Genomic DNA, 15,412 nt, shown 5'->3' with positions numbered 1-15,412 from the left:
AATGCAGGTCGCATTTATTATCCGATTGAGATGAAATTTTCCAAACAATATTTTTTTGGCCCAAGGACGAACCCTATTGAAATTGGTGAGAATCGGATCAAATTTAGATATAGCTCCCATATATATCTTCATCCGATTTCGGGTTAAATGTGCACCAAATATCCACTATCAGTCCAAATTACCTGAATTTTGGCACACCCAACCGAGTTCGGCCTAGAAGCAAGTATATCAAATTTGGAGAAAATCGGTTCAGATATAGCTATAGCTCCCATATATATCTTTCATCCGATTTGATCTTTAAGTCCCTCACATTCCTACTATGCACCCCACAACCGTGATAATTGGTACCAGGTATTAGATGGAGCACAGAAATAGCTGTTTTAAATTTTATCGAAATCGGTTCAGATTTGGATATAGCTCCCATATATATCTTCATCCGATTTCGGGTTAATTGACCACCAAATGGCCAATATCAGCCCAAATGGCCCGAATTTTGGCACATGTGACCGAGATTAGCCTTAAAGCAAAAACAACAAAGCCTTAAAGCAAATACAAAATCGGTTCAGAAACAGCTATAGCTCCCATATATATATATATATTCATCCGATTTCGGGTTAAATGTGCACCAAATGTTCACTATCAGTCCAAATTACCTGAATTTTGGCACACCCAACCGAGTTCGGCCTAGAAGCAAGTATATCAAATTTGGAGAAAATCGGTTCAGATATAGCTATAGCTCCCATATATATCTTTCATCCGATTTGGTGTTAAAGTCCCAAACATTCCTACTATGCACTCCACAAGAATGATATTTGGTACCAGATATAAGATACAGCCCAGAAATAGCTGTTTGTAATTTTATCGAAATCGGTTCAGATTTGGATATAGCTCCCATATATATCTTCATCCGATTTCGGGTTAATTGTGCACCAAATGGACGATATAAGTCCAAATGGACTGAATTTTAGTACATCGGACCAAATTCAGCCTAGAAGCAAGTATATCAAATTTAGTGAAAATCGGTTCAGATATAGATATAGCAACCATATATATGTTTCATCCGATTTACAGTTTTAGTCCCATACATTCGTAATATTCACTCCACAACCGTGATATTTGGTACCAGGTATTAGATGGAGCACAGGAATAGCTGTTTTAAATTTTATCGAAATCGGTTCAGATTTGGATATAGCTCTCATATATATCTTCATCCGATTTCGGGTTAAATGTGCACTAAATGGACAATATCAGCCCAAATCACCAGTCTAGAAGCTAATACGTAAAATTTTGGAGAAACCCGATTCAGAGATAGCTATAGTTCGTAAAATGCACGATAGAATTAGATAGATTTTGATTTTGTACCAAATATCTCATAGAGCTCTGAAATGCCCTGTATAAACCTTTTTACGAGAGCTCTACTAAATATGCATAGTGGTGTAGGGTATCATATAGTCGGCCCCGCCCGACTTTTGAGCTTTCCTTACTGGTTTTTAGATAAACTAAATAAAAACAACAAAATGCAACTAAACAGCAGAGGACACAAAATTATCAATAAGGAGACGGTGCTGAAGCCCTACCCTTTGATTTTAAATATGCACCCTTGTAAGATTTTCTCTAAAGTTCCTACATATGTCAGTTAGTTTGTCAAAAGTTCACACCCGATATAAACTAATAAGAAAACTTAGAACTTCATGACGAATTCAATATTTAGTCTATTAAGTATCATATTAAAATGGCTTTTTCTGGCACAAAACTAACCAGTTAATTAAAAAACAAGTAAAAAGCTGTAACTTCGACCGTACCGAACTTTGAATACCCTCCACAATTTTCAACGAATTTCGCTATTTACAAAAAAAAAAAAACAAGTAAGGAAAGCTCAAAAGTCGGGCGGGGCCGCTAATTCCATCGTGCATTTTACGAACTATAGCTATATCTGAACCGATTTTCACCAAGTTTGATGTATTTGATTCTATGCTGAATTCGGTCAGATGTGCCAAAACCCAGGACATTTGGGCTGATATTGGACATTTGGTGCGCAATCAACACGAAATTGGATGAAGATATATATAGGAGGTATATCCAAATCTGAACCGATATTTGTAAAACTGAAAAAGAAGATATTTCTTGGCTGCATCTGATACCAAATATTATTCTTGCATCGTACATTTTTCGAATTTGAGGGACTTTTAAGTACAAATCGGATGAAAGGTATATATAGGAGCTATAGCTGTATCCGACCGATTTTCACTAAATTTGATGTACTTGCTTCTAGACTACCAAAAGTCAGGTCATTTGAGCAGATATTAGCCATTTGCTGCACATTTAATCCGAAATCGGATGAAGATATATTTGGGAGCTATAGCTATATCTGAAACGACTTTTACTAAAATTGGTGTCCTTGCTTCTAGGCTGAATTTGGCCAGATATGCCAAAATTCATGCCATTTCGGTTGATATTGGCCATTTGTTGCACAATTAACACGAAATCGGATGAAGATACATATGGGTGCTATATCCAAATCTGAACAGATTTTGATAAAATTAAAATCGACTACTTTTGGGCTTTATCTGATATCTGGTACCAAATATCATTCCTGTGAAGAGTATATTACGAATGTAAGGGACTTAAAGAGCAAATCGGATGAAACATATATATGGCAGCTAGAGCTATATCTGAACCGATTTTTACTAAAATGTGTGTACTTGCTTATAGGCTGGTTTCGGTCGGATTTGCCAAAATTCATGCCATTTGGGCTGATATTGGCCATTTGATGCACAATTAACACGAAATCGGATGAAGATATATATGGGAGGCATATCCACATCGGAACAGATTTTAATAAAATCAAAATCAAATATTTTTGGGCTTTATCTGATATCTGGTACCAAATATCATTCCTGTGGAGTGCATATTACGAATGTGAGGGATTTAAAGACGAAATCGGATGAAACATATATATGGGAGCTATAGCTATATCTGAACCGATTTTTACTAAAATTGATGTACTTGCTTATATGCTGGTTTCGGTCGGAATTGCCAAAATTGATGCTATTACGGCCATTTGGTGGTCAATCACCCGAAATCGGATGAAGATATATATGGGAGCTATATCCAAATCTGAACCGATTCTCTCCAATTTTGTTGTATTTGCTTTAAGGCTAATCTCGGTCACATGTGCCAAAATTCGGGCCATTTGGGCTGATATTGGCCATTTGGTGGTCAATTAACCCGAAATCGGATGAAGATATATATGGGAGCTATATCCAAATCTGAACCGATTTCGATAAAATTTAAAACAGCTATTTCTGTGCTCCATCTAATACCTAGTACCAAATATCACGGTTGTGGAGTGCATAGTAGGAATGTGAGGGACTTAAAGATCAAATCGGATGAAAAGTATATATGGGAGCTATAGCCATATCTGAACCGATTTCGATAAAATTTAAAACAGCTATTTCTGTGCTCCATCTAATACCTAGTACCAAATATCACGGTTGTGGAGTGCATAGTAGGAATGTGAGGGACTTAAAGATCAAATCGGATGAAAGATATATATGGGAGCTATAGCTATATCTGCAACGATTTTCTCCAAATTTGATATTCTTGCTTCTAGACCGAACTCGGTTCGGTGTGCCAAAATTCAGGTAATTTGGACTGACAGTGGACATTTGGTGCACATTTAACCCGAAATCGGATGAAGATATATATGGGAGCTATGTCTAAATTTGATCCGATTCTCACCAATTTCAATAGGGTTCGTCCTTGGGCCAAAAAAATATTGTTTGGAAAATTTCATCTCAATCGGATAATAAATGCGACCTGCATTTTGTTCACAAGAATACATGGACAGACGGACGGACGGACGGACGGACAGACGGACTGACATGCATAAATCGACTCAGAAAGTGATTCTATGAAGGTTCTCAAAACTAACTATGGGTCTATCTCGTTCCCTTCTCCATGTTACAAACAAATGCACAAAGACATAATACCCTTACCACTATGTGGTGTAGGGTATAAGACTTTCTTTACCTTTTTTACCCTACACCAATTTGCTAATTTAGTAGAGCTCCGCATAACAATTAAAAGTTTTTATGGGAGAATTCAATCATACACGCTATGATTATATCTATAATTTAAAGTTCAAAGGACTAAACATGCCGAAGCATTTGTATCTTCTAAATTCGGACTTGTATTGCCCATTTGGTGCAAAATTAATTTGAAATCAGATAAATATATATATATGGGAGCTATATCCAAATCTAAATCGATCTCGATAAAATTTGGCAAAGATATTTCTGAGCTGTATTTGATATATTTCCCTGAGTATCGTTGTTACAGAGTGCATATTACGGCTGCGGAGGACAAAAATAACAAATCGGATGACAATTTTTATTGGAACTATAGTTAGTTTGGAATAAATCACCAACGAACTTATTTAAATGGTCAGGCTATTTTGCAACAACAAAATACTATGGAATACCGAACCAACAAACCAATACTGTTTTAGATAATATTTAAGGAAATATTGAAAATAGTATTACACATACTTGGCACAACCTAATAACTTTAGCACACTTCATACAGGTGAGAAAATTGATGGAGTATCGGTTAAATGTTTGAAGCAGTTATTTATTCAGCCCTTTGAAATGTTCACAAACACAACAAATTTAACACGAAAAAGTTTTTCGTCTTTATTTATCCATACCCACCTTTCAAAAAATAAACCTCTTTAAATGGTAGGTAATTTCATTTATTAAGTGAATATTACAGCTTCCTACAATATTTCTGAAAATACAGGAAGCCGTAATATTCACTTAACAAATCAAATTACCTACCTTTGACATATTCCTAACGACATAAAACATCTTCATCATAAGACACGACATTTTCTTTTTTTTTCTCAATTAGCCCCTGTTATTAGATATTTTATTCGCAGCCAAAAAGGCTTATAATCCAATTATTGGAAAGTACGTTTCCGTTTTATAGGCATCAAAATCAAACACATTACAAAATTTAAGGTATGGTTGTTGATATGTTTGATACAGGATATTTCAAAAATAATCAATATAAACCAGATATTTTGGAGTTACCAGAATTATTTAATATTTGTACAGGCTTTGTAATCCTAAATTTTATAGTTTTATTTGTTATTCCATGGCAGAGGTTCTAAAGCGCTTGGTTCGTCTTTATTAATTTTATATTTCTATCTTTTGTACAATATGTGTTAGATATTTAAAAGGGACTACGTACATATGGCAAACATAAAATGTTAAAGGTATAGTATCGTATTTGAAGCATAAAAAGGAATTTTAAAGACTGTCTTGTCCCCTATGCAAAATTTTATGAAAAGAAATTTTAACAATCTCTGTTTTATTGTCAAAGGGTTCATTGAGTTCATTGAACTTTGGTAAGTTTTTGTTTGTCAAGTCAATGGTAAGCATCGAAATTTCTTAGGGACATTCATCTAACGAACGGTTATTCATTGAATGGTAAACAAAATTTACTGGTACATTCAAGGACATAAACATTTGGGAATCAATACAGCTGATTGAAGTCTTTGAAATAGTGATATTTGTTACAAAGACAAGTCTAGCATATTTCAAAACATCATAAAATTTTTAAAGCATTGGACACAACAAATATCAGCTAAAAATTGTATTTTTAAAAATAACTAGTTAATTGAAAATCTGACTTTCAAATAAAGCTTCTGGGCCTCATTTCTTGTTCTATGAAAATGTGAAATGAAAACTTTTATAAAGGGAAGAAATGTTAAATGAAAAATTTTATAAAGGAAATATTTTTCATTTCATATTTTCATAGAACAAGTATAAAGTATCTGGTTTTGAAATGTTATTTATGTATTTCAATTGTAATTAAGAAAGTCCAATTCAAACATTTGAGGCATAGAATTGATCCAGCCATTTTAAAAGGTTTATTCAAAAATCATAGACATTTGGAAGACTGGGGATTGACCGGATGAACTCCACAATGTTGCATTAGCTTTCATATCCGGTATCCCTAAATATAAGCTGTATTCTTACAGAATACTTTTGTTTTAAGACCACAAAATTAATATTTTTAACTCCTCATATCCTGGAATTTGTAGGTTTTATTCCACAACTAGCGATCTGTTTTATTTGGTAGCTCATTGCCAGGGAAACATCATATGTCGGTGGGGTTTCAAGGGATTAAAATAGTAACGTGGACTAAAAAAATGGACAGAGTTGTCACCTACTTACAACTGTACTCGTTTTTAATGTCAAAAAAGATATAACCTTTGGTAATCTTGCATCATGATTTTGACAGAAGTGTAGCAAATGGATATACAAAATGAATATACCCTTAAAACTACAGTAAGAATATAATTAAGAAAATTTGTAAAAGTACGCACTTTCGGAATATATTAAATTTGTGAATCAGGGTTTCGATAGTTAATAGTAAAAAGTAATCATCCAACCAGGATTACAACGTTTTAGATAATTCGCGAAATAAAATGCAGTGCGTTATTATTATTATTATTATTATTATTATTATTATTATTATTATTATTATTATTATTATTATTATTATTATTATTATTATTATTATTATTATTATTATTATTATTATCATTATTAGTATTAATTTTATTATTATTATTATTATTACTACTTCTTAATTTATATTTTTTGCTTTGACTACAGCAATGTTTCCAGACTTTGAATTTGACTAAGCAAATCTTTTTTCAGTTATACAAGATTTTTTAACAACATGTAATTAGGAAGCAAATAGTTCAATATGCGGATAAAGGATATTTGCTGTGATAAATTAACATCCACATTTTATAGCAAATAACATGACTCTTTTAACGAATCTGTTTGTGTAGTCAATATTAAAGTTGTCTCTTCCCTTTATAAAAGATAAACTCTATTTGAAATCAAAATGCTTGCATTCTCTCAACATTACAACAGGTTGTTTTTTGTAGAATTCATTTTGACATTTATTTAGTTCGATAAGTTGAAGTTGTCTGGAAGAATTTTTATGAATGAACTTTAAGTTTCAGTTCGTTTGCCAACATTAACGGTATGGCTAAAACCGAAATCAAACATGTTTGAAATCATACAATTCCATCTATCGTGAAAGATGCAGAAACTGGATTGAATATGGAAGAGTTAGCATACCATCTATAGAGAACCGTAAATTTAATGTTAGAATATTTAAAATAAAAGCTGAAAATATTTCTAAATGTTGCTAAAAATAAAGTACCGTAATTCAGAATTCGATTTTGAATTCGATATTTAGCAGAAAAAACTAAGGTAGTAAAAATATTTATGTTAAAATGTTATAGTCTTTTCTTAAAAGCTATTACAGATGTAAATTGCACCAAAAAATTGACCTATATTTATGATTTTGTTAATGTGATCTACAAATCGATTCATACCAATATGGTAGGAAAATACTTAAAATATCTAACATCGAGTTACAAAATAAGAAACTAGGTATTATAAGTTTGATTGGGCCAAAAATTTTGTAACATCTCCAACTATTGGTGCTGGACATTAGATGTTATATATGGATCTTCCTATCTCGCTGAGCTGAGTCTATCTAGCTACAAGTGTCCGTCTGTCCACGTTTTTAAAAATTAAATGAAAACAAGTAAGCAAAGGCTATATGTTAGAAGCCCCTTTATGTCCAAACCCATTTTGAAAGATTTCGCTTTTGAAATTATGTCACCAGGGATATTTGCCCAATATTTACGCACACCGTCGTGCGTTTAGTTGTGTGGTCCATTTTACAGCTAAATATAATCCAATGGTCATCCAAAAGGCTAGTATTCTTCTCTGTCCTTAACTCTCTTCTCAGACGTGTCGATTGACTTCAATTGTGTAATCACGATTTTTTTTTTGCTTTTGGTTCATTTGAAACCCTAAATATTTTGCGAAAGTAAGAGTCCCCTCTGTATCTCCAAATTTAGACTCATCTATATGATATGCTTATCTACGATATCTAGCTATATTCGTCAACGAAATCAGCATAAAAAGCCGGAAGTTCGTATTTTGTGTATTTTGGATATCGCCTGTAAGTAATATTGGTAATTTTCCACACAAAAGTAGTGGTCCATTCTACCCGCTCTCCTAAACTCTAACTTCATGCGAGATTTCGTGTCCATTAGTTTTTATTTGTGACCTTTATAACTGCCGCAAAATTAGGAAAATTTTTAGTTGTTGGTCCATTTCAACCCCTAAATATATTGCGGACATCTTTAAAAAAATAGGCCTAGCCCTTCTGTGTCTAACCCTGCCCTTATGAAAATTTCCGTGATAATTGCAATCTGTATAAAATAACCCCAACCTGTGTTGTAAGGTGAAAAAATATTACAAAATATACACATCAATATTATAAGTCAAATTGAACAAGTAAGCAAAGGCTATAGTCGTGCGAGGCCGAATATGTTATACCCTACAACACTAGAATATGTTAGAAGCCCCCTTATGTCCAAATCCATATTGGAAGTTTTCGCTTTTGAAATTTGGAAATTTTTGAAATCAGGATCCTTTTGAAATTAGGATTTGGAATGTCCCTAGTCATTTGCCCAATATTTATGCACTCCGTCGTGCTGTTAGTTGTTTTAGTCGATTTTACAGCTAAATATAATGCAATGGTCATCCAAAATGCTAGAATTCTTCCCTGTCCTTAACTCTTTCCTCAGGCGTGTCGATTGGCTTCAATTGTGTGATCAGGAAATTGTTTCTGTTATTTTGCAATCATCTCCAAAAGCAAGAGGCCCCTCTGTATCTCTAAATTAAGACTCATCTATATGAATTGCTTGTCTACGATATTTTGCTATATTCGTCAACGGAATCAGCATAAAAAAACAGAAGTTCGCCTTTTGTGTATTTCGGATATCGCGTGTAAGTAATGCTGGTATTTTTCACACAAAAGTAGTGGTCCATTCTACCCGATGTCCAAAACTCTAACTTTATGCGAGATTTCGTGTCCTTTGGTTTCTATTTGTGACCTTTATAACGGCTGTAAAATCAGGAAAATTTTTAGTTTTTGGTCCATTTCAACCCCTAATATATTGCGGACATCTTTGAAAACAATAGGCCTAGCTCTTCTGAGCCCAACCCTACCCTTGTGAAAATGAAAGAATATTACAAAATATTATAAGTCAAATTGAAAAAATCGCATGCGATAAAAATTATGAAAAAATAAAAAAATGTCACAAAATACTACAAAATCTATATTAACATCATTATTGGCATATTTTTCTGCGATTTTTTTAGATTTTATACTTTTATGTCAAGAGGGCATTCTGATTTGACAAAATTTGTCAAAATCCCCTTCCTTTGTACATACACATTGTGTATATTTCGCTATATATATATCCGATATATTTTCTAGCGGCATCTACGTAACGGTCAGAATTGACCTGTTCGTCTATTAGTGATTTCGCCAGGATTAAAAATATTCGCGGTTTAATGGAAAATTTGACTGTTATTTAACACAAATGTTGTGGCCTATTTCACCCACTAAATATTACCCAATGACCATCAAAATTGGAAAGCTTCTGCCCAGCCCTAAGCTCTAGCCCCACACTAACTTCCGCGTCGATTGGTCTATAATTGCGACCTGTAGAGCAACTTCAAATTCAGGATTTTTTCAGTTTTTGGTCCATTTCAACCCCTAAATATTATGCGATCATCTCCAAAAGAAATAGGGTTCTATTCTGACCCAATCCCCACTTCCATTCTAAATTTCGTGAAGATCGGATTACAAATTAACATGGACAGACGGATGGACGGACATACATAGCTAGATCGACTCAGCTCGCGAGATAGGAAGATCCATATATACTTTCCTATGTGGGAAACCAATATTTCGAGGTGTTAAGCTGGGAATACATAAAGCGCTTATTTGGCTGGCTGAAGCTTGGAATACATAAAGCGCTTATGTGGCTGGCTTAAGTCATCGGCTGGCTTCTTCGGAAATGAACAAAGGAGCCTTGGGACAAAATCGAACTAGGCCAACCTAAAACTCCTTTGTTCATCTACGAAGAAGACAGCCGATGACTTAAGCCAGCCAAATATGCGCTTTATGTATTTCCAGCCTTAAGTCATCGGCTGGCTTCTTCGGAAATGAATGAATGAAAGGAGCCTAGGGCCAAAATCGAACTAGGTCAACCTAAAACTCCTTTGTTCATCTACGAAGAAGCCAGCCGATGACTTAAGCCAGCCAAATATGCGTTTTCTGTATTTCCAGCTTTACATAATCAAATCAAACTTATAATACCCCCAAAACATAGTGTTGTAGGGTATAATAATATTTTCAATATGCATGTTAAATTTCTATTCTTTCGGTAGGAGCGAATTAGGTACATGACTGCTTTGTCAATATCCATACTTTTTTGGAATAAATTGGTTCCAGATCTATGATGATTATTCGAAAAGAGGAGCAATAACAATTGTTTTTATTATGTAGTTGAGATATTTCTTAGAAAATCTTTATGCTAGTCAAAAGGGTTTTAGAGCTGCAGAAACTTTACAACAAATTGTAATGTTGTAGGGTATCAAATGGTGGGCCCCGACCGACTATAGCCTTTGTGTTATCGGGAAAATCGGCCAAGCTAGCGCCAATTCACTGGATTTTGAATAAAGCAAAATTCGTAAAATTGTGGTTTATTAACAAATTAAGCTTATATTAAAATTCCTGTATAATTAATGTTGTTAGAATATACGTTTACAGTATTTATGAATATACCTAATTTTTAGTGTGAAAATTGCTAGAAGTTTAAACTTAATTCTTCTCTTTGGATTTAACTAGTCCTTTGCTTGGTTAAGACGAAGAATGGCGCCACTATAGACGCTTTTTGACAAATAAAAATTTACGATACAATTAATTGACATATAAACAATGAATTTTGTAATAGAGCAAATATTAAATAAACATGTAAGTGTTGCCCTATCCAAAGCACGATGTGTTAGTTTGAAAAGTGGCGACAACACTTTGCTTATTTGTTTAGAATTCCACACAATAGGAACGTTGAAGTTCGTATTCACACTTTCCGTCATCTTTGATTTAAGTGTAAATTATGTTCATTATTACGAAAGCTATCGTTCATTATATGCCCCTTAGTTACTTGTTGTAAATACATTTCCATTTTCTGCAAACTGTTATTATTAGAACTTTGGGAGTTTATTTCGAATTTAAATATTTACATCCATTATCTACATAAACCGCGAGGTTTTCATGATTTCATGTATTTCACAAACCACACATATTAGCCCGGAACATTTTAAAAACTGAGCATTCCTAATATGTTCCTGTTTAAAATTATGAGAAAAGTTTCATGTTTTCCAATTGCCAAAATAGACGCCAGTTTGCTTCAAGGTTATCTCAATTGACGTGCAAAAAACCAAATGAATGAATGAAATGAATACCTTCAGAATCAAACAAAGTTGTCTATAGATGATTGAAGCTACATTATATTGTCAACAGCATGCAAAAATAGGCTAACCATGTGAATATGTATGTATCAATAGGAAGAAGACAATTTCGAATGCTTCCTGACAAAATGCTTACAGGAAATATATTTATGTAGTCATTCTTGGTTTTATTTCCAATTTTAATTACGAGTCTGGGAGGCTTTCCAGAATATGATGACTATTTGGCTATGAATTACATTTGGCAAATAAATATTTAATATATAATCGTGGAAATATTTCCTCCGATGTACGTTATAAATTTATAATGAGCAAAATACTCATCTAGATGAATTAACAATATACATATATACATTTGTGTACACTTTAACTAGAATAGTGGGAATTTGTATGTCTGAAAAAATCAAGTTACAGTTATAAATTGAGAGAGTATATAATATCATACTATTCGAATTCCTCGTATTGTAAAACACTATACATATAGATAATTAAACTGTGGTAAATATATTATCCATATTCTTTTCCGGTCCAATTTCATTAATTAGAAATTACCCACATGAAGTTAAGATATACTTCAAGGTTTTCTTCACATTTCGTAAGCAATTAAGCATTATAAAAAGAAATGAACATCGCATATAAACTATAAATAGTCATTTGTCATTTCACATTCATTGATAACCAATACTGAACGCTTGTTTAAATGCCTCGTACTTCAGATTTATATTTGTTATGAAAAAACACGCTATTAGTTCGACAATTTTTTGTTCAATTTGAAGTTATCTTAAATAGATGTACTTTTAATGGCCCTTAACATGTCGATTGCTTGTCATAGGGACATGATTGACATTTACACATACATATATGATTGAACATTAAAGCACATCAACAAAAAACAACAATGTGATGATTAAACATCATGGCAAAAATAGCAAAAAACAACAAAAAAAAATATGAATTAAATATTAACAGTAATTTGTCGGACACCGACAACAGATGTGATAATCTCAGTAGAATGAATCCATTAAAATATTTCAATCAAATGATAAATTTTTTCTGACTATGACTTGGTTATTGCTAAATTAAGTCTTGTAACTATTGCTTTAAATTTTCAATTTTTTATAAATAAATGATTTCGTTAAATTTGCTTTTATTTTTAAAGTTTTATTCGTATCTTGACTATAGCAAATACAAACAAGCTGTAATTGCACCAAACAGTGCTTGTCAATGGCCTAGTAGAGTTTTTAAAGTTGTTTATGTTTTCTTTTGAAATCTGTGTTGCAAATCTAAGTATTGTGAGAATTTTGTAAAGTTTTTCATTAGTGATTTTAAATGATAAGGTAATAAAAGAAAATAAAATGTTGTGGTACAACAGAAGAACTGTTAAGTATTACAAAAGAGGGTATATTAAGTTCGTCATTCCGTTTGTAACTCATCGAAATAATAATTATAGACCAAACTAAGTATTATATTCTTGATCAGCGTAAAATTCTAAGACGATTTAGCCCTGTCCGTCCGTCCGTCCGTCCGTCTGTCCTATATGGGCTATATCGGTCCACGATATCGTATAGCCCCCATATAACAATCCCCCCGATATCCGGTATTTTGATGATTTTAGCCTTGTGGGCACTTTACCACCTGAAAGGGAATTGTCTGTATAGGTCCATGATATCGTATATCCCCCATATAACGGTACCCCCCAATATTCGGTATTTCGATGATTTTAGTCGCATTTTTCGATGGAATTGTCTAAAATTATATACAAGGGGTTCCTTGTGAGCACTTTACCCCCTGAAGGGGAATTGTCTATATAGGTCCAAAATATCGTATAAACCCCATATAACGGTATCCCCCGATATTCGGTATTTTGATGATTTTAGCCACATTTTCCAATGGAATGGTCTGAAAATCATATATTCCACATATAACAGTACCTCCCTATATTCGGTATTTTGATGATTTTAGCAACATTTTTCAACGGAATTGCCTGAAATTCTACACAAGGGGACAGAACAGAAAAAATTTCCTGATCACACAATTGAAACCAATCGACACGGAATTTTGCATAAGACGAGAGTTAAGGACAGTCAAGAAGTTTAGCATTTTGGATGACCATTGAATGGACCATAACAACTTGCAGCATGACGGAGTGCGTAAATATTGGCCAAATATCCCTGTCAAAAAGCTAAGGGTAATATCTGGGCAGTGCTCTATGACATAATTTCAAAAGCCAAATCTTCCAAAAAATAGATTTGGACGTAAGGGGGCTTCTAACATATTGTAGATTTGTAGGGTATCACATGGTCGGCTACGCACGAATATAGCCTTTGTTTACTTGTTTTATATAATCCTTGTCCAAGTGATATCATGCACTCTATAGCAAACTATAACTGCTCTCAAGCCAAATGTTGATGGGTGGTATGATCTACTTGAAATAAATTCGTTTGTTACGGGAGCTCTACTAAATATGCATAGTGGTGTAGGGATCATATAGTCGGCTCCGCCAACTTTTGACTTTTCCTGGTTTCTAAAATCATTTTGGTCGCGTAAAAAATATTGCATCCTATTTGGGCTAAAATTACACAATTAACCTCAATAAAAAGAAAGTAAGACGAATGTATGGGAGCTATATCCAAGTTTTCATCGATTGCCTACAATTTCAATATGGTTCATCCTTGGGCCAAAATGATTTATGCAGATTATCAAATGGAACTGTGGGTCTCTCTCGCTTTTTTCTCTCTCATTAACCAAAGTGTGGTGTAGGGTATAAAAATGTACACAGTTTACTTTTTTGTCGAATGCCTGTTCAAAATTCCATACATTTAAATTTGTGTTTGTTATTTTTAATTTTGCTAACTTGCCATAAATTAGGCATCGCTCCTATTAACTATTTCATTGTTAATTTCTACCCTTATCTTATCGTTTAGAGAAGCGAATGGACTTTACATTTCCGTTTATGCAATTATTTTGAGATTTAGATCAAGTTCCCACTAGAAAAAAGATGACCTAATGTGAACCAAATCGTTCAGATATGGATCCCTAAAGTCATAATATGTCTTTTTATAGCAATGATATTTGGTACAAGAAAAATAAAAAACCCCTTTTACATTTAATAAAAATCGATTCAGGTTAAGATACTTAAATCCAAACGGCACCTAACCCTTAATACACATTCAATAACATCATAGTTGTTATGAATACTTGGTAGAGATTATCATTACTAAAGTATATTTTTACCGATAACATTGCAAAATATGACTTGGTGTAGGGTATCGCCTCGCCTTACATATCCTTCTTAATGGTCTTAATACAAAACCCATGCTTCGTGATATTAGTAATGCTTGTTATTCAATCTCTTAATTCGTATTGTGATTTTGTTTCGTTTAAAGTAATAAAAAATTGATGAACCTTTAATGACTCTTGTCATGTCCATTAGTGCGACATGACGAACATTTACATGAATATTATTGAACAGTAAAAAATCAACACCAAAAACCATTTTCTGATCCATTCTAATGACAGAAACAGTAACAGTTAAAGCTGTGTATTTCAGATGTGCACATATGTTCGTTCATATTAGTTGTCGACCATTGCTACAGCTTATTGAAAAATCTCTATAAATTGTGTGCGATAATCTAAAATATTTAAATAATAATGTATATGTTTTTGTAACTATGATACATGTAAGGAATGAAATTGCAAATTGAAATGCAAATAGCAACTTACAGCTGACTGAATTTTAAACATATAATTACATTAAAACCTTTAACACCTTTTAGAAATTTAAAAGGCTCATTAAAGTTTAATTCGCTGGTTCACGTTGTAGCAAATTCACTTTTCTCATCCGACCACAATTTTATTGTACCAAATAATAATACTTGTTAATGACTGGTCGTAAAATCTCCAAAATTGTTCTTATCGGTTTTCGAAGTTGCTTTAACAAATCTGAGTACTGTGAGAAAAAATTATAAAAGGCAATAGATTTTTAT

Source organism: Musca domestica, unplaced genomic scaffold (assembly GCF_030504385.1).
Source record: "Musca domestica strain aabys unplaced genomic scaffold, Musca_domestica.polishedcontigs.V.1.1 39, whole genome shotgun sequence".
NCBI lineage: Eukaryota > Metazoa > Arthropoda > Insecta > Diptera > Muscidae > Musca > Musca domestica.
This window is presented reverse-complemented; position numbering follows the sequence as displayed.